The following is an 18985-nucleotide window of genomic DNA, read 5'->3' on the forward strand; positions in this document are numbered from 1 at the left end:
CATGTGCCACATACTGACTACTAAGAGCTTAATAAGTATCAAATTGCTTAATCTTTATATGATCCATATACTATCATTATGCTAATTTTATCAGATGAGAGAACTGAGGTTATATACTTGTTCCAGGACACACAGCTGGTAAGTGTGTAGTATCAGGATTCAAATCCAGGCACTCAAACATCACTTCCGTCATAATTCTAGATGACTTTAATATTCACTATCTGATATTCTGGCCTTTCAGTTTCTTGAGTTTCTCTCTTCCATGTATTCCTGTGGTCAAATGTTTAATCCTGTTATTTGAAAAGGCTGCAAACCCTCCAAATATTTCACTTTACAATTACCACCTTTTCTATTTCTAGCACACTCCCTCCAGTGCTCTAAGTCAAACAATCTTGCCTTCTTTAATCCACCAATTTTACCACTTCTCAGTATCTCTCAGTCACCAGAAGAGAGGCCTCTCTCCACTTCCCTTCTTGCCAAGTTCAGTTTTACAAAAAGTCATTATAATTACTCCATGCATTAAAAAAAAGTTGTTAGGAGACTTCTAATTTTGTTCTCATGGAAACTGTATTAACTTTATGGCTTCTTATTATGTAAACTGACACAGTTTACTATGTTTTGCTATGCTATTTAAACGCTAATGATGAACTAAGAATGATAAAACCATTAATGAGCTAAGCAATGTAGTATTTACTTAAGAGCTTCCTTTCAAACTATATAAATGACTTCATAAATGATGACCATAATTCTCACGGAACGTATTTCTGCTCCTTTATGCAGAAATGATTTGGATGAAATGAGCCAGGTCAATATTGTGCCAATCGAGTGAGGGGAAAGAGTTTGAAAAAGTCCCTTTTTGCCATTACTATTTAACTGTGTTGGGAAAGTAGTCCTTCAGATTTTTATTTCTATAAATGCTATATTTTCAAAATATTCACAACTTATTTCTTTGTGTTTAGTTTTAAAACTCTACTTCAGTATCATCTTATAGTAATTTTTTATTCCTTTAAAGATAAAGTATTAACTGTAGATTAATACATTGTTCATTTATTAACTGAAGTAATTAAGCTCTAGCACTGTTTCAACATATCACCAAGAAAACCTTTTGAAAAGTGAAAGACCCAATACATATGCAGCTAATTTTTTACTTGCTGCATATATTTTATATATATATATATATACATATATACATACATATATATCCATATAAACTAGCTTGAAACTTTGCCAGGAATCAGTTGGTTTTTTGGAATCAAATATATGTGTACAAAAACAAGAAAAACACACTTATTCAGAATATGAAATATAATTGAATTTGTTTTATTTTAGATCATCTCTGAAACTCTAATGGAGGTAAGTCATTGGAGCATGTAATTAAGCCCTTGATGTCGATGGTTATATCATTAACCATAAGAAGAACTTTGCAGAAGATTTTAACACTGATTTTTCCAGAGATGATTTTTTTAAACAGAATTACACTGCATTTACTAATATAAAATTGCAGGAACACTGCTGAGTTTGAACAAATCTGAGATTAAAAAATTAATTAAAATTTACTTTATGAGGACATCAAAGTTTTGTTTTTATTTTTATAATAAATATAGTTTTATCTATAAATTTAGCTATGCAAACAAAAATAAGTATTTTAAAAAGAAGTTCTTATTAGCTTAGGTATAACAAATAATGTTGCTTGTAAGTATTATTTCTTTTATAAACTTTTTATTATGCTAAAATACTGAAACAGTATTCTTTAGAAATAACAGTATTTGGCAGGTCAAAAAATAGACCATGCCAAATTATTTCTAATTCTAAATACACAGATCATTCGTTTCAGCTTGTAAACATATATGCTACTACATGTATATATTAGCATTTTAACTTCAGAATGACAGCAAATTTCCAATGAAAAAAGAACTTTAAGGTTTGATGCTGTAGTGATATTCATAAAGAACAACACCTTAAAATGAGACTTCTACAGGCATAATTAGATTTAAATAATACATATATACTATTTTTGATAACATACATTACCAGTATTTTATGCTCTTTAATACAAATTAATTGATTTAAATATATCTGACCCCTTCTATTTAAAAATATATAAACTAATTATAAATTTTTGGCTTTATCTGATTAGCCTGGAAAATTTTAAGATGTGTTTTTACATAGTAATACTTAAATTACTTTTCAAGGTAGTAAGACTAAAATTACTAATTCATGATAAAAATTAATAATAACTAATTTAAGAAAAACGCAGATTATAGTCTCTTTATATTTTTTTTGCTGACCACTTCATCTTATAGTAATTTTTATTCTACTAAGCATAAAGCATTTATTAGTGTAGATTTATTTGGCACTCTATCATAAGCCTTGTGACATCTGTATACTAGTGTCTCATAGTATAACTATTCTTTTGTTATATAGATTTTCATGTTTGCTATACACCTGAAACTTTCTAACTGGCATCTCCATAGAGTCGAAAATTGTATGCTACATCTCTTACTATATTCTAATAAATGCAATTATGGTGTAAGATAAATGTTTCTGGATTTTTTATTAACTTTATTCTAAAATTGATGGCATGTAGTTTTTTTTTTTTTTGACAGGCAGAGTGGACAGTGAGAGAGACAGAGAGAAAGGTCTTCCTTTTTTCCGTTGGTTCAACCCCCAATGGCCACTATGGCCGGTGCGCTGATCCGAAGCCAGAAGCCAGGTGCTTCTCCTGGTGTCCCATGCGGGTGCAGGACCCAATCACTTGGGCCATCCTCCACTGTACTTCCGGACCACAGCAGAGAGCTGGACTGGAAGAGGGGCAACCCGGACTAGAACCCGGTGTGCCAGCGCCACAGGTGGAGGATTAGCCTAGTGAGCCGCGGTGCTGGCTGGCATGTAGTTTTAAGATTAGAAATTTTATCTGCAATTAAATACAAATGGAATATGCAATACAGTTTTAAAGCACAGATGATGATGGAGTATTTTATAATGAAGTATTTATATTAGTACATTTTAATATGAGAATTGCTGTTTCAGTATTATATATTCTGTATACAGAATTGCTTAAAAATAAGCTAATTTAACCTGAGATAATAAAGCATTTACAGTGACATAACTTTGGTAGAGTTGACTATTTACACTTGGGACTCTCATGGTTTTATCTTAATGACTCTGGTACATATGATGCTTACTACATTGTATGGTATCTGTTTGTTATTTTGCTTATAGATTTTTTTTCCTACTTTTTGGCAGGAAGTCAGTGTTACATATCTTTGTTATGACTGTCTATAGAAAAAGCAGGTGCAGAGCAGGTATTGATTAACGTTTTGTTGAAAGTTTGAACAAAAAGATGCTAGACATTAGGGAGATCTCAAATAATTAGGTTGTTCATTGGATTCTATTCAATCTGACCTACTCAACGGCTTTTGACTTTGGCCTGGCCTAACCCGCCATTGAGGCCATTTGGGGAGTGAAACAAAAGATGGAAGGTCTCTCTCTCCCAACCCCCTTCCCCTCCTATATCTCCTTCTTTCTCTGTAACTCTGCGTTTAAAATAAAGAAATAAATCTTAAAAAAATAAACCTTCTCAACCTCACAAACCCCAACCCAACTACCATCTTGTCTCTTTGTCCCTTCCTTACCCAAAAAACTCCTAGAAAGCCTCTGAATGCTTTCATCTTCTAATTCATTTCTTCCTTCTCTATCTGGAGCCTTCTCCAATTAAGCTCTTGGTCCCACTACATCAAAACTGCTATTGCCAAGGTCTCTAAGGCCTCTATGTTGTTAACTCCAACAGGCAATTCTCAGAGTCCTTGACTTTTCTGATTTATCTTCAGCATTTGGCACAGATAATCTCCTTCCTCTTTGAAACACTGTCTCCACCCAGAACCCAGGACTGTCCTCTTTTGGTTTTCCTCTCCTCTTCTCTTCCTAAATTAACATGTAACCTCCAGAGCCAAGTAAAAAATGTCATTTCCTTAGGAAAAGTGCTTAACCTCTTATTTTAGGCCAGATTTCTTTGTGCTCATTTCCTCTTTAAGTTCTGCATTTATGATAACTGTAGCCAATAAATGTCATGAAATCAGTTGCCTGAATTCTGTCACCCTTCTAGAATGTAAATTTCACAATGGAATAAACATTTCTCTGCTTTCTGTAGTATCTCCAGCCCTTAAAACAGTGCTTTAAACACCGTAAACTACTTAATATTTGTAACTGATTGCTTGCTGAGGAAGTAAATGTGGGACTTTCCTCACACAGTAGACCAAAAAGAATCTAAGACCACTGGTTTCTATTTTCACAGATTCCTCACCTTCCTTCATCACCTTTCCTTCTAATGCACTGTATCATACTGACCAACCCTGTTCATTTTTCTAACAAACTGAACCCTAGAGAAGTGTTTGGTAATCAAGACAGGGCTAGAAGACCTGTCTCCTGATTTTTAACCTAGAAACAGGTCCATAGTAAGCTACCCAAATCTGCTACAACATTACTTTTCAAAAACTTTCTCTAAAAACATACTAAAATCAATAATTTTCAAGATAATGAACAATACCTGAGAAGCAATCTTTTCTCTTATAGTTGCCAAAAGTTAAAAAAAAAGAAAAAAGAAAAGTGCAAGGGCCAGTGTCACGGCATAGTGGCTAAAGCTGCCACCTATGATGCCAGCATCCCCTATGGGTGCCAGTTTGAGGCCTGGCTGTTCTACTTCTGACACAACTTCCTGCTAATGCACCTGGGGAAGCAGCTGGAGATGGCCCGAGTACTTGGGCCCCTGTACCCATGTGGGAGACCCAGAAGAAGCTCCCGGCTCCTGCCTTGGTCTGGCCCAGGCCACTGTGGTGATTTGGGGAGTGAACCAGTAGATGGAAGATATTTCTCTCTCTCTCCCTCCTCCCCCCATATCCCACTCCTTCTCCCTTTCTCTGTAAGCACCTTTCAAAAAAATAGAAAAGACTTCAGAAAAATCTATCTAAGCCTGACATACCATTTAATACCTACAAAATAACTTTCTCAAGAGTCTGAGAAAAATTTTACATACACACACATCTATGCTGAATATTTTAGCCAATATTTTGATGAAAATGATTACAGTAAGGAATAATTTAAGCTATACGTGTGCCACATATACCCATCAAACACCTCACACATCAGACTGAAAAATTACTTTCAGATAGTTGTTTCTAGTAAAACAGCTTGAGATTATTTTAGCAGAGAATCACACATTTAAAGAGGAAGTAAAACTGAAATAGAACGTTAGTAATTTTTTAAGCCTAATGACAACATATTTGGATTTAATAAAATAAAAAAGAAAGGGGACTTTGATTTTTGGAGCCATTTTTTTCTATTACAATTTTGGATAAAAGAGTTTGGAAAAATGGCTTATAAACATGTCAATATGATTATTATTTAAGCATTAGCTTTAACGACATAAATAATACAATCAAATATAACCTTCAAATTGATTATCAACTTGAAATCTATTTAATTCCATTAATGAAGAACAAAACCAAAGAAAATCTCAGTTTCAAGAATAAGCAACATCTTGGCTGGGTATTTTCCTATTGTTTTTCTAAAGTTATCTATACTTTAAATGGAAGTAACATAAAAAGAACTGTTGAAGAAGAAAATACCAAACTGCATAAAAATTATATGGCATGTTTAGCATTTGATTTCAAGGTTATATTGTGAAACAAATCACCTTTTGTTAATATTTCACCAAGAGAAGGAACAAGCTATGCACACTAGAATTCATAAAGATAAATTTTTCTTGGTTGAAATGTTGCCACTGCACACAAGCATGTAGGAAGAATGATGAAACATCCACATGGCTTCAATACTAGTATTCTAAGTGCAAAGGAATTCTGGGGCCTTCTCTGAAGACCCTGGTGGGCATAAAATGATCTAAGCTAAAATACTTAGACCCTTTACTATGCTTAGCACTAACACAGCTGTAGACAAGAAAGGTGATACAGGTATGCAAATACCATTTGGCTAAAAGCAGCAGTTCTCAAGGTAACTGAAATTAAAACAATCTATTAAAAAAATTTACCAAAGGTATATTGGAAATCCTATCAACAAATGGAAGTCACATTTTCTCATGAAAAGTGAAAAAGACAATGATAGATTATCAACTGAAGATTCCCATTTGAAAATTGACATTTTAAAATAACTTTACAATGACTTCCACATAATTTTTTTCTTTGGGAAAATATTCATCAGTGAAGCTAGCAGAAAAGTAGATTTGAAAAATTCAAGACACAACGAAGTTAATTTCTTAGGATTTCACAGTTAGTAAGTGTTAGAGTCAGTCCATGAATATAGACTATCATGGTGCTCTTTCCACTGCATCAACTTTCCTGCTACAGTGATGAATCATTTCAGAATACTGAAAAATTACGGATTATGCAAAAATCCAACAGATTTTCCTCATCAATATAATTTAATGACATATATGATCACTGCTTTTTGTTTAAGCTTCCACCCAGTTTGTGACTCTTAGACAAAATTTGTAAGGCTATGTGAATAACTAATAGAAGATTAAAGCACAAACTGTAGGTGCAGCTTTCTGTATGAAGTTCAGTGCCTTAACAATAATGGAAAATAAACTGTTTTGACATGTTGTGTTACTTATAAAACAGTTTTATGCTGTTACATGTAAACTATTAAGTGGCTGTATATTATTTCAATTATTTGCTAAATGTCTCCATTAAAATAATTATTATAGTAATTTCTTCTTTAACAATACCAGATATAACACTTGACATTTTCTATCCTTAGGGATCTATTTCTTCTAAGATTTCTGGCAAACTGCTTTGCAGTGATATCAGTGATTACACAAGTAGCTTAGAGTATAGAACACCATGCACTGATATTCCCAGTTAGTTTCTATTTCCTAAGTCTGCACTTTTATCACAAATAATATTTATTCTAGGAAATAGTTTACATCTGTTTTTCCTGGGAGATAAAAATGAGAAATCAAACTGTCATTCAAGAAGCCAACTGCTAGCCAGGCTTCAAATTTTAAATGTTTTTCCAAATGCTTATCTGTAAAAAAGCTGTTTGGAACCTAAAACACAGAAATTTTATCACTGGTATTTAGGTTTATAAGAGGAGCAGCAGAATTCTATTTCAGTATTTTCAAAACATACTCTACTAACTTCCCAATGGAACTAACATTTGATAATCAGTGTGTGACAAAAAGAAAAAGAAGATTAAAAAAAAAGATTCAATGTATAAATAACTTTTGGAAAAAAAAGTCAAGGGAAATTCAAGAAGACTTTCAAAGCTGTTAGTATGCTAATGTGCATTTATAAATCTCCAAGGGGGGGGGGGGTGGATAAAGTGTGCAAAGTTTCCCAATCTTATTGAAACATATAACCTTTCTTTTACAGACTCGGAGAACCAGTGATCTGAATAGCATACTTAGGAAAATGCTAGATTACTTAAATCATATTGTGATTTGAAAGCTAACACTAACATCTCTATTTAAAATTATATAGCTGCCAATCTTGACATTTTCCTTAATAAGGGAAAATACACTCTGATTTTTTTTCCTCCCAAAGAAACCTTTCATTTGAGGAATACAAACTTCACGTATTTCATTAGTACAACTTTAGGAACACAGTGACACTTTGATTTCAACTAGTGACACATGTATCACTTCCTACATCAGGAGATGCCATGATAAGGTTTTCTATTGTAGAATAAAGTAATCCCAGACACAATCTTCTGCCCAGATAATCCACTGTGAATAAATGCAGATGTATCTTTCCCAGGGAATGAATTCCCAGGTTCTTTGGATTAAAAATATGGCAATTTGCTGTTGGTCATATAAGGCCTTTGGTTTGACTTTCTAGTCTGTGCTTCTGTATTCAATTTATCATAAATGGCTTCTTAAGTTAACCAGGGCTTCTCAACAGAAACACTTGACATTATGAGCCACATCTTTTTTATTTTACTGAGGGTTCTCTTGTGTACTGCAGTATGTTTGATAGCATCCTCAGTATTTCCACTGATGTCAGTAGCCAGTTGCCCAATCCTTATGACTGTGACAATAAAAACATCCCCAGAAGAGTCACTGACCTAGGCTGCTTCTATTCTTGACTCTCATTCTGTCTATAATAGGGAGCATTATTTCACCTAGTTCATCTTTCTGTTGATTAATTCACTTGAAGAGGTTTATTTCCTGTGACTACTGTTTAGCCTTTTAAAATTTTGCTTTCTGCTTTATGCATACAATAATACCTTGGAACTTTATCAAAAGTTCATTTTTCTTAATCTTAGTGCTTTACCTACTACCTTGAGCCTTTATTTGAGTGATCTTTTCTTAGGTTTTATTTTTTTTAACCATCTTCAGCTAATTTATTTTACATATTATTTTCTCCTTCTTAAAGCAACTAATCTAAAACTTTAAAAAGGTATGGAGTCTGAACTGTTTTCAGCTTTCTAATGCTGAGAGGTTGAAATGGGGCCCTTCTGGTTCACATATAAGCTGCCAATTTCTATAGGTAGCTTAGGAGAACTTGGATAAAGGCACTTTGCAGTGTTACTAGCTATTTGAATGGTCTTCCTCTTACTTTTGCAAAATCAAACCAAAAGAAACAACAAGTGCTGTTCATACTTCTTTTAACAACTATAATTTAAATGTCTGGTTATTGTCTTGGTAGAGGAACCAAACGTGAGGGAATACTTCTAGCCTTTTTGTCCCTTACTAAGTCCCTCAGCAGGAAAGGGGAAATGGTAATTTCATCCATCAGCACTTGAAAATCTTTGAGACATTTTTATTTATGACAAGTAATAATTTATTATACCACTTACTTGCCATTTTTGAGCACTTTCCATGACATATGAATTGTGCTAAGTACTTGACATATGTTAGCTCATTTAAGTTTCATAAAAACACTTTAGAAGTGGTATTATAAAACTATAGGTACATTAAGTCTCAGGTAAACTCAAGATTAATCAGCTATCAAAGGCTAAGCCGTGACACCAAAATCAGGTCTTTCTGATTTCAGGACTTATATCTTCTATTTCCATCAGTAAAATGTACAAATTAAGGAAGATTACCTTATCTAAATGATTACTCTTTTACATTAGAGTTATACAATTTTCTAATTTTTCAAATATTGCTGTACTGACTTTCCAAAGTTATTTTGTCAAGCTAATGAACATGTTGTCTTTATGAAATTTATTAAATAAATTCAAAGGAATAAGAATTCCTCTGAGTATAGTGTACATATCCTACTTTGACATTTCTGATTCACCAAATTCTATTTATAAGGTTAGTTCTTCTTTGGAAATGGTATATTTAGCTTGGATACAAAACTTTCCTGTGGTTAGAATCCCATTTTATTTCCCATTTAGAGTAGTTGATGAACGAAAGCTAAATATTTTCCTTATAAGGAAGATTATTTATGTTACAAAATCACAGGACAAAGAAGACATTTGTATTCAGCATTATAAGAAATGTGAATGTATTGCATATATTTGATGCTTTAAGAGATATTTTACATAATGCTAATAATTAATATGTCAAAAAGACTGAACAAATCTGTAAGGCAAGGAGAAAAGTAATACAGAAGTATGACAAGAGAACTCACTTCACACAGATAAAACTCATTTTATGATAACATTGCCCACAGGCCCTTTAACATGCCATTGTAAATCATTCAAGCCATTTACTGTTCATTTGGATAAAGGGGACACGGTATGTGGTTTTCTCTTGTCCCAACTATTCAGGTGGAAAATATTCAGGTATAATATTACATAAATTAATTTTCCTCAGTGTACAATATGTACAAATAACACTTCTGAGGAACATTTCTTTTCCTTTTCTTTTTTTTGACAGGCAGAGTGGACAGTGAGAGAGAGAGAGACAGAGAGAAAGGTCTTACTTTTGCCGTTGGTTCATCCTCCAATGGCCGCTGCGGCCGGCGCACCACAGCCGGCCCACCGCGCTGATCCAAAGCCAGGAGCCAGGTGCTTCTCCTGGTCTCCCATGCAGGTGCAGGGCCCAAACACTTGGGCCATCCTCCACTGCCTTCCCGGGCCATAGCAGAGAGCTGGCCTGGAAGAGGGGCAACCGGGACAGAATCCAGCACCCTGACTGGGACTAGAACCCGGTGTGCTGGCACCGCAGGCAGAGGATTAGCCTATTGAGCCACGGCGCTGGCCTGGAACATTTCTAAAATACCAACTTTGCATTCATTCAGGTACTTTTGCGAGGTCCTGCATACTCAGTAAGTCAGAAGAGATGTGTATTCCTATATTCAAACAAATAATGTTCTGATATTATTATTAAAATATTTTTTCCTCTATTCTCATAAAATATGATGATTTATGGTCACAAAGAGACTCAGTCAAGTGTGTCTACTTTTTAGCAGATTTTTATGCATAGAAATGTGCTATAATGGACTAATAAGGGCAAAGAGTCTGAACAATGAAAAGGAAAGCTGATGGTAGATATTATCATTCTGAAAAGTTGCCAAATAGTTGATGTGAAAGTCAATATTATCTTTGTGAAGCCTGAGAAGATGAGACCAAATAGTTAACATGATTTAATACCATCATTTCCCTCTGTCTATTTTCATATTAAAGTTTCTATGTAATAATGACAGTAAGGAAAATAAACACCTAACATATTAGACACTAAGGAAATTTATTTGTCATTAGAATCTCATAAAAATATATGAGGCAGATATTACCAACTTCATTTAATAAGTGAGAAAACTGAGGACTCGAGTCAAATCCCCAGGGTCAAACTGGAGTAATTAGATAGCAGACAGGATTACCCAAGATGACCGATGCTACAGCCAATGCTAATAACCACTAATGTAGGTTGCTTCCCCTACTGATATCTGTGGTTCCAAAAATTATTCTTATTTATCTTTTTATAAAAATATTTTATGCTCTCATCTTTAAAAAGGATATATCCCATCATACCCTCTACCAATTTAGCAGTCTTTTCCTGAGGTCTGTCAAGGCAACGTCTGTGTAAATGCATGTTCATTATAGTACCATTAAGTAGAAAGCAACATGTACAAAAACATACAAATTTAAAACTATTTCTGCTTGCCTACAATCAATTTCTTGAATTTATAAGGAGTAATGCAACTTTTTGAAATTGTTTTCCTATAATTTAGAAAGCTGTACCATAGGTAAGGTCAATAAATATCCATGGGTAATTAGTCCCAGTTCTATCACTTACTAGCTAAGTTATTAACCTCTCTGTATTTCAGATTCCTCATCTGTAAAAAAAATTTTTAGTAGTATATAGTTCATAGAATTGTTGTGAGGATTATATGGATTAATGCCTTTTAAATAAACAGTGCTTGAAATACATAAAAGCATAACAAGTCTTATTTACTTTTTAGTCATTCACAGTCTATCCATATTTTACTTGTCTAATATATTTTTTTAACTTTTATTTAATGAATATAAATTTCCAAAGTACAGCTTATGGGTTACAATGGCTTCCCCCCTCCCATAACTTCCCTCCCACCCGCAAACCTCCCCTTTCCCACTCCCTTTCCCCTTCCATTCACATAAAGATTCATTTTCAATTCTCTTTATATACAGAAGATCAGTTTAGTACATATTAGGTAAAGATTTCAACAGTTTGCCCATAGAGCAACATAAAGTGAAAAAACTACCATTGGAGTACTAATTATAGCATTAAATCGCAATGTATAGCACATTAAAGACAGAGATCCTACATAGTAGTTTTTTAAAAAAATTAATTTTCTATGCCATTTCCAATTTAACACCAGGTTGTTTTTTTTCATTTCCAATTCTCTTTATATACAGAAGATCGATTCAGTATATAATTAGTGAAGACCTCATCAGTTTGTACCCACACAGAAACACAAAGTATAAAAAATACTGTTTCAGTACTAGTTATAGCATCACTTCACATTAGACGACACATTAAGGACAGATCCCACATGGGGTGTAAGTACACAGTGACTCCTGTTGCTGACTTAACAATCTGACACTCCTGTTCATGGCGTCAGTAATCTCCCTAGGCTCTAGGGAGATTGTTGTTGTTGTTGTTCTAGTACTAGTGGTTGAACTCTGTAATTATCACACAATTATTCTTAGGTGTTTAAATTTTAACTGAAAAGTGATCCCTGTTAAATTTAAGAGTGGAAAAAAAGAGGGAGGAGATGTACAATTTAGAACATGCTCAATCAGACTTGCCGCAAATGGTGGAGTTAGAAATGTGCCAGGGGATTCCAACACAATCCCCCAAGGTGGCATCTACCAATGCCATTGCACTAGTCCAAGTGATCAATTTCAGCCCACAATTGATGGCTCTGATAGGTCTAAGAGTCAAAGGGATCACACAAACAAGACAAGTGTCTGCTAATACTAACTGATAGAATCAAAAAAGGGAGAGAAAGATCCAACATGGGAAGCGGGATACACAGCAGACTCATAGAATGGCAGATGTCCTAAAGAACACTCTGGCCTCAGAATCAGCCCTCAAGGCATTCGGATCTGGCTGAAGAGCCCATGAGAGTATAGTAGGCATGGAAAGCCAAGATATCATGGAAAAAAAAAAAAAAGACCTAAATGAATGATCTCTGTGAGTGAGATCCCAGTGGAAAGAACGGGGCCATCAAAGAAGGAGGTACCTTTCTCTGAAGGGAGGAGAGAACTTCCACTTTGACTATGACCCTATCGGAGTAAGATCAAAGTCAGCGAACTCTAAAGGCTTCCACAGCCATGGCAACTTGTCTAATATATTAATGATACTCTGGTTTCTCTTCAGATCGTATAAATCTTTCGCCTTTTATTAATATATTAACGAAAACAACTACACTTCTCCTTTACTCTTACCAACAATGAGAAGATTCATGATACAAACTGAGAGCCTTAAATAGTATACTTGTACTTTAAAATCCACAATCTGATATTTTCAAATATTTTTCTTTACATCTGTGTTTGTCACTGTTTTCAATAACACAGCTTCCAGAGCTACTTTTCTCTTATCTATCTTATATAACTTTAAAAATTAATGTATTGAGAAATTATATCAATTTCATACTTATTCAACCAAAAGCACATACTAAGAACTGTGTCATGTCTTTCTCTTATTTCTCAAAATCTATCTAGGCTCTTACAGTCTTAACTCCAAACTATCTTTGAGTAAACAGTTAATGAGGGCAGCTAAAAGAATATAGCAGCTACATTCATATGCTTTAAGATAAAGGTATTTGTGACAAAGAACTAACTGAACATTGAAAGGATAAAAGAGTCATACACTGCATTTTATCACACAAGTGCCAACACGTAAAATTACTAACAATTCCACAAAGTATCAAAAGTGAAGACTTTATACTTTAGGTTTTTCTGCAATACTTTTCAGCAGGATCATGTATTTTCATTATTGTTATTTTCAAATGCAAGTGAATATGAAGAGTTGGAAAAAGAGATACCATGCAAATGAAACAAAAAAATGAGCTGGAGTAGCTATACTCGTATCAAATAAAACAGATATTAAATTAAAACCTAAAAAAAAAGAGATAAAGAAGGATATTAGAGGCCAGTGCTATAGCACAGTGAGTTAATGCCCTGGCTTGAAGCACTGGCATTCCATCTGGGCGCTGGTTCGAGTCCCAGCTGCTCCACTTCCCATCCAGCTCTCTGCTGTGGCCTGGGAAATCAATAGAAGATGGCTCAAGTTTTTGGGCCCCTGCACCCACATGGGAGACCCGGAAGAAGCTCCTGGCTTCGGAACGGTGCAGCTCCAGCCATTGCGGCCAATTGGATAGTGAACCAATGGATGGAAGACCTCTCTCTCTGCCTCTCCTCTATCTGTGTAACTAGACTTTCAAATAAATAAATAAATAGTTTTTCAAAAAAGATATTATATAATAAGAGCACCAATTCAACAAGAATATATAAAATGATAAATACATATGCACCCAACCCAAGATCACTCAGATAAATAAAGCAACTATTATTAGACTTAAATGGAGAGATAGACTCCAATATGATAACACTCATGAACTTCAACAACCCATTGCCATCAATGAACAGAGCATCCAGACTGAAAATTAACAAAGATATATCAGAGTATAGAACAAGTGGACTTAAAAGACACTCAACAATTACAGAACACACATTTTTCTCATCAGCACATAGAACATTTCCTAAGGTAAACCATATGTTAAGCCACAAACAATGTCTCAGAAAATTAAAAAAAATGAAATCATACCATATATCTGCTTAGAACACAAAGGAATAAAGCTAGAAATCAACAACATGAACAATGAAAAATTTACAAATACATGGAAATTGAACAAGGAAATTGAATTGAATGACCAATTGATCACTGAAGAAATGAAAGGGGACATTAAAAACTTTCTTGAAGCAAATTAAAATACAACATCAAAACCTGTAGAACACAGCAATAGCAGTATTAAGAGGTAAGTGCATAACAGTAAGTGCTTACAATACAAAAAGAAAAGTCACAAATAAATGATCTAATGATGCATCCTAAGGACTTAGAGAAACACCAAATCAAACCCCAAATTTTCAGGAGGTGAGAAATAGTAAGAATCACAGCAAAAATAAAAGAAATTGAAACTGAAAAAAAATAACAGAAGGAAAACAAAATGAAAAGTTGGTTCCTTAAGAATATAAACAAAACAAACAAATCTTTACCTTGACTAACAAAGAAAGAACTCAGATAGATGAAAAATGATCTATTACAATGACATTACATAAAGGATCATAAGAAACTATTATGAACAATTATAAGCCAATAAGTTGGAAAATCTCAAATGGATAAATTTCTAGATATGCCTAACCTACCAAGATTAAATCAAGATACAGAAAATCTAAGCAGACTCATAACCAGTAAAAACATTGAAGCAGTAATTTAAAGTCTCCCATCAAAAATCCAGAACCTGATGTTTTGCTATTGAATTCTAACAAAACATTTAAAGAGGAACTAACGTCAATACTTTGAAACTATTTCAAAATATTGAAAAGGATGAAACTCTGTCAATCTCTTTTATGAGGCCAGCATCATCACTCTGATGCCAAAACCAAAGAAAGATATAACAAAGCAAAAACTACAGATCAATATCCTTGATGAATATAGATACCGTAAAAATTCTCAAACAAAATATTAGCAAACTGAGTCCAATACTACATCAAAAAGCTCATATGTTCTAATCAATGCAGATTTTTCCCAGGGATCTGGGAGTGGTTCAACAACTGCAAATCAATACATGTCACAGATCACATAAATAGAATGGAGAACCAAAATCATATGATCATCACAATAGGTGCAGAGAAAGCATTTGATAATATTCAATATCTCTTCATGATAAAAATTCTCAACAAATTAAATATAGAAGAAACACCTCAGAATGATGAAAGTTATATATGACAAACCAACAGCCCACATTATACTCAAGGGGGATAGTCAAGCATTTCCCTTCAATCTAAAATAAGGATTCCACTTTCACTACTCTTATTGAATATAATATGGTAAGTATTAATAAGCAATTAGGGAAGACAAAGAAGGTACATCAAAATTAGAGAGGAATTAATAAAAATATCCAAGTTTGCAGAAACATAGAAAAATCAAGACACTCCATCAAAAAAGCTGGTAAAACAGATAAACCAATTCAGTAAAGCAGAAGACAAAATCAATATAAAAAATAGTAGCACTTTTATATATAAATAATGGTCTTGCAAATTTAAATATTTAGGGCTAAATTTAACCAAGCAACTAAAAGATCTCTACAATGAAAATCATAAAATACTGATTAAATAAATGATCAAGGATGCAAAAAAACAAAAGACATTCCTTGTTCATGGATTGGAAAAAATGTTGTTAAAATATTCATACTACCTAAAGTAGTCGACAATTTCAATATAATCCATCTCACAACATCAGTGGCATTATTTATAGAATTAGGAAAAAAATACTAAAATTTATATGGAACCACAAAAGATCCAGAGGAGCCAAAGTGATCATGAGCCTAGAAAAAAAAATTGTACTACAAAACTAATTAAAACAGCATGGTACTAACATAAAAAGCAATACCCAGATCAATGGAACAGAGCAGAGAACCCAGAAATTAATCCAAATACATAGAGCCAACTGATTTAGACAAAAGTGTAAAGAACATCCACTGGGGAAATGATAGTATTTTCACTAAATGGTATTGGCAAAACTGGATATACATGTGCAGAATATGAAATTAGCTATTGACCTCATACCATATACAAAAATCAACTCAAGATGGATCAAACATGCAAATCTAAGACCAGATATTATGAAATTGCTAGAAGAAAACATAGGCAATACTTTTTTCAAGAAAGGTTTATTTATTTATTTGAAAGAGTTACACAAACAGAAAAGGAGAGGCAGAGAAAGAGAGAGCTCTTCCATCCACTGGTTCACTCCCCAATTGGCCTCAATGGCCAGAGCCTCACCAATTTGAAGTCAGGAGCCAGGAGCTTCCTCTGGGTCTCCCACACGGGTGCAGAGGCCCAAGGACTTGGGCCATCTTCTACTGCTTTCTCAGGCCATAACAGAGAGCTGGATGGGAAGTGGAGCAGCTGGGACTAGAACTGGCGCCCAGATGGGATGCCAGCAGTGCAGGCGGCAGCTTACCCACTATGCCACAGCGCCGGCCCTGGGGCAATACTTTAAGACACTGGTATAGGCAACGATTTCTTGGATGAGACCCAACAATGCAGGCAACAAAAGCAAAACTAGACAAATAGGATTATATCAAATTCACAAACTTCTGCACAGGAAAGGAAACAATCAATACAGTGAAGAAACACTCAACAGAATAGGAGAAAATATACTTGCAAGCTACTTATCTGACAAATTGTTAATAGCCAGAAAATACTAGGAATGCAACTCAACAACAAAAACCCAACCAGTCCAGTTTGAACTGGGCAAAGGACTTGAATAGACAGTTTTCAAAGGAATAAATACAAATGGCTAATAAATGTGAAAAAAATCTCAATATTACTAGCCATCAAGAAAATCAAAATCAAAATCACAATGAGATACTACTACCTCATAATGCTAGAACAGCTATTATCAAAAAGACATAAAGTAATAAATGCTGGCAAAGATGCAGAGAAAGGGGAACTTGGGTCAGCACTGTTGCTCACTTGGTTAACCTCCACCTGCGGTGCTGGCATCCCATATTGGTGCCGGGTTCCAGTCCTGGTTGCTCCTCTTCCATTCCAGCTCTCTGCTGTGGCTCGGGAGGGCAGTGGAGGATGGCCCAGGTCCTTGGGCCCCTGCACCCACATGGGAGACCAGGAGAAAGCACCTGGCTCCTGGCTTTGGGTCAGTGTAGCGCTGGCTGTAGCAGCCATTTGGGGGGTGAACCAACTGAAGGAAGACCTTTCTCGCTGTCTCTCTCTCTCTATCTATATCTCTAGCTATCAAACATATTAAAAAAAAGATGCAGAGAAAGGGGAACTCTTATACAATGTTGCTGGAAATGTAAATTCATGCAGACACTATGGAATAAAGTATGGAGATTTCTTAAAATTCTAGAAATAGAACTGTCATATGATCCAATAATCCCACTACTGGGTATATATCCAAAAGACATTAACTCATTGTATCAAACAGATACCTGCTCCACCATATTTATCACAGCACTGTTCCTAATACCCAAGATATGGAATCAACCAAAATATCTATCAACAGATGAATTGATAAAGAACATACGGCATACATGCACACATACACACACACAAATACTATTCAGCCATAAAAAAGAAGAAAATCTTGTAATCTGCACAAGCTGAATGGAACTGGAGGATATTATGTTAAGTGAAATAAGCCAGACACAGAAAGACAAATACCACATATTTTCTATGTGGGAGTAAAAAAATAAATAAATAAATAAAAACTTAATCAGAACATAGGCTGTTGAATACAAGAAGCTTGGAGGGGCGGGACAAATAGAGGGAGCTTGGATTAAAAAAAACAGGGGAAACAATTGTGACAAATTGTGACAATTGTGACAAATATACTAATTTGAGATTCTGACACTAGAGGAAACTGGGCGTTGTTTATAGATCATGACAAATACATCATACTAACATAAGATGTTAACAGTAGCAGAAGCTGGGTGTTGGGTATATGTGAACTCTTTGTACTATTTCAAATTTTTTTCAATTTACCACCTTCAATTTTTGTTTTGTAAACTTAAAACTGCTTTGAAATAAAATATTAAAAACGCAAGATAATATTGTCACACTTGAGAGTCCATACAATGGGATTACTTTATAGACTAAATGAAGAAATTGCCATCTATGATTGCTTATGAAGACTTTAAATAATTTGTATTGGTGCTTCAGGGTCTCAAACCTTCATGTTGCTGATCTAGATTTGAGAAGGTATCAGGTATTTGGTAGGGATGAGAAACACTTAGAAATCCCAGATGATGACTATTCATTATTTAAAACCCAGTAAAAATGTCATGTCTACTTTTTGGTCTTCCCAGGAAAACTATGGGACTTTATTTCCCAGTCTAAATCAGCACTTTCTATATGCTTCCTACTTATCTGAAGTAATTATAAAGCATCTGTTCATTTATTTTTCCCTCTGGTCTGTGAGTGCCTTAGAAGCAGGATTTTTTTTTTTTAATTCTACATCTCCATTTTCTGGGTTACTTTATGTATACAACAAATGTTAACTCAGTGAGCTAACAATTCAATTAGTCTTGGAGAAAACTATGGTTACACATTCCTGTGTCTGACAGGTAGGTTTTATTATTTAAGATTTTATTTTGAAAAGGTAAATACATTTAACTGCTAGTGATTGGAAACAACATTTAGGTTGCAGGAGGCAATCTTCATTGAAATAGACTATTTATTAACATCTATAGTGAAGGCTAGATGAAATCAAATCTTACATAGTAACATTATACTTATTTCAGGTTCAAAAGCTTTTTTAAAATCTTTTTATTTATTTTATTTTAATATAAGA

The 18985-nt window shown here is 34.3% G+C and overlaps 1 protein-coding gene across 6 annotated transcripts in view; it reads right to left on the reverse strand.

Annotated features, from left to right (window-relative positions):
• Positions 1 to 18985, reverse strand: part of CNKSR2 (connector enhancer of kinase suppressor of Ras 2) — a 316326-nt gene that overhangs the window by 92285 nt on the left and 205056 nt on the right. The window lies entirely within an intron of this gene.

Source organism: Lepus europaeus, chromosome X (genome assembly GCF_033115175.1).
Source record: "Lepus europaeus isolate LE1 chromosome X, mLepTim1.pri, whole genome shotgun sequence".
Taxonomy (NCBI): domain Eukaryota; kingdom Metazoa; phylum Chordata; class Mammalia; order Lagomorpha; family Leporidae; genus Lepus; species Lepus europaeus.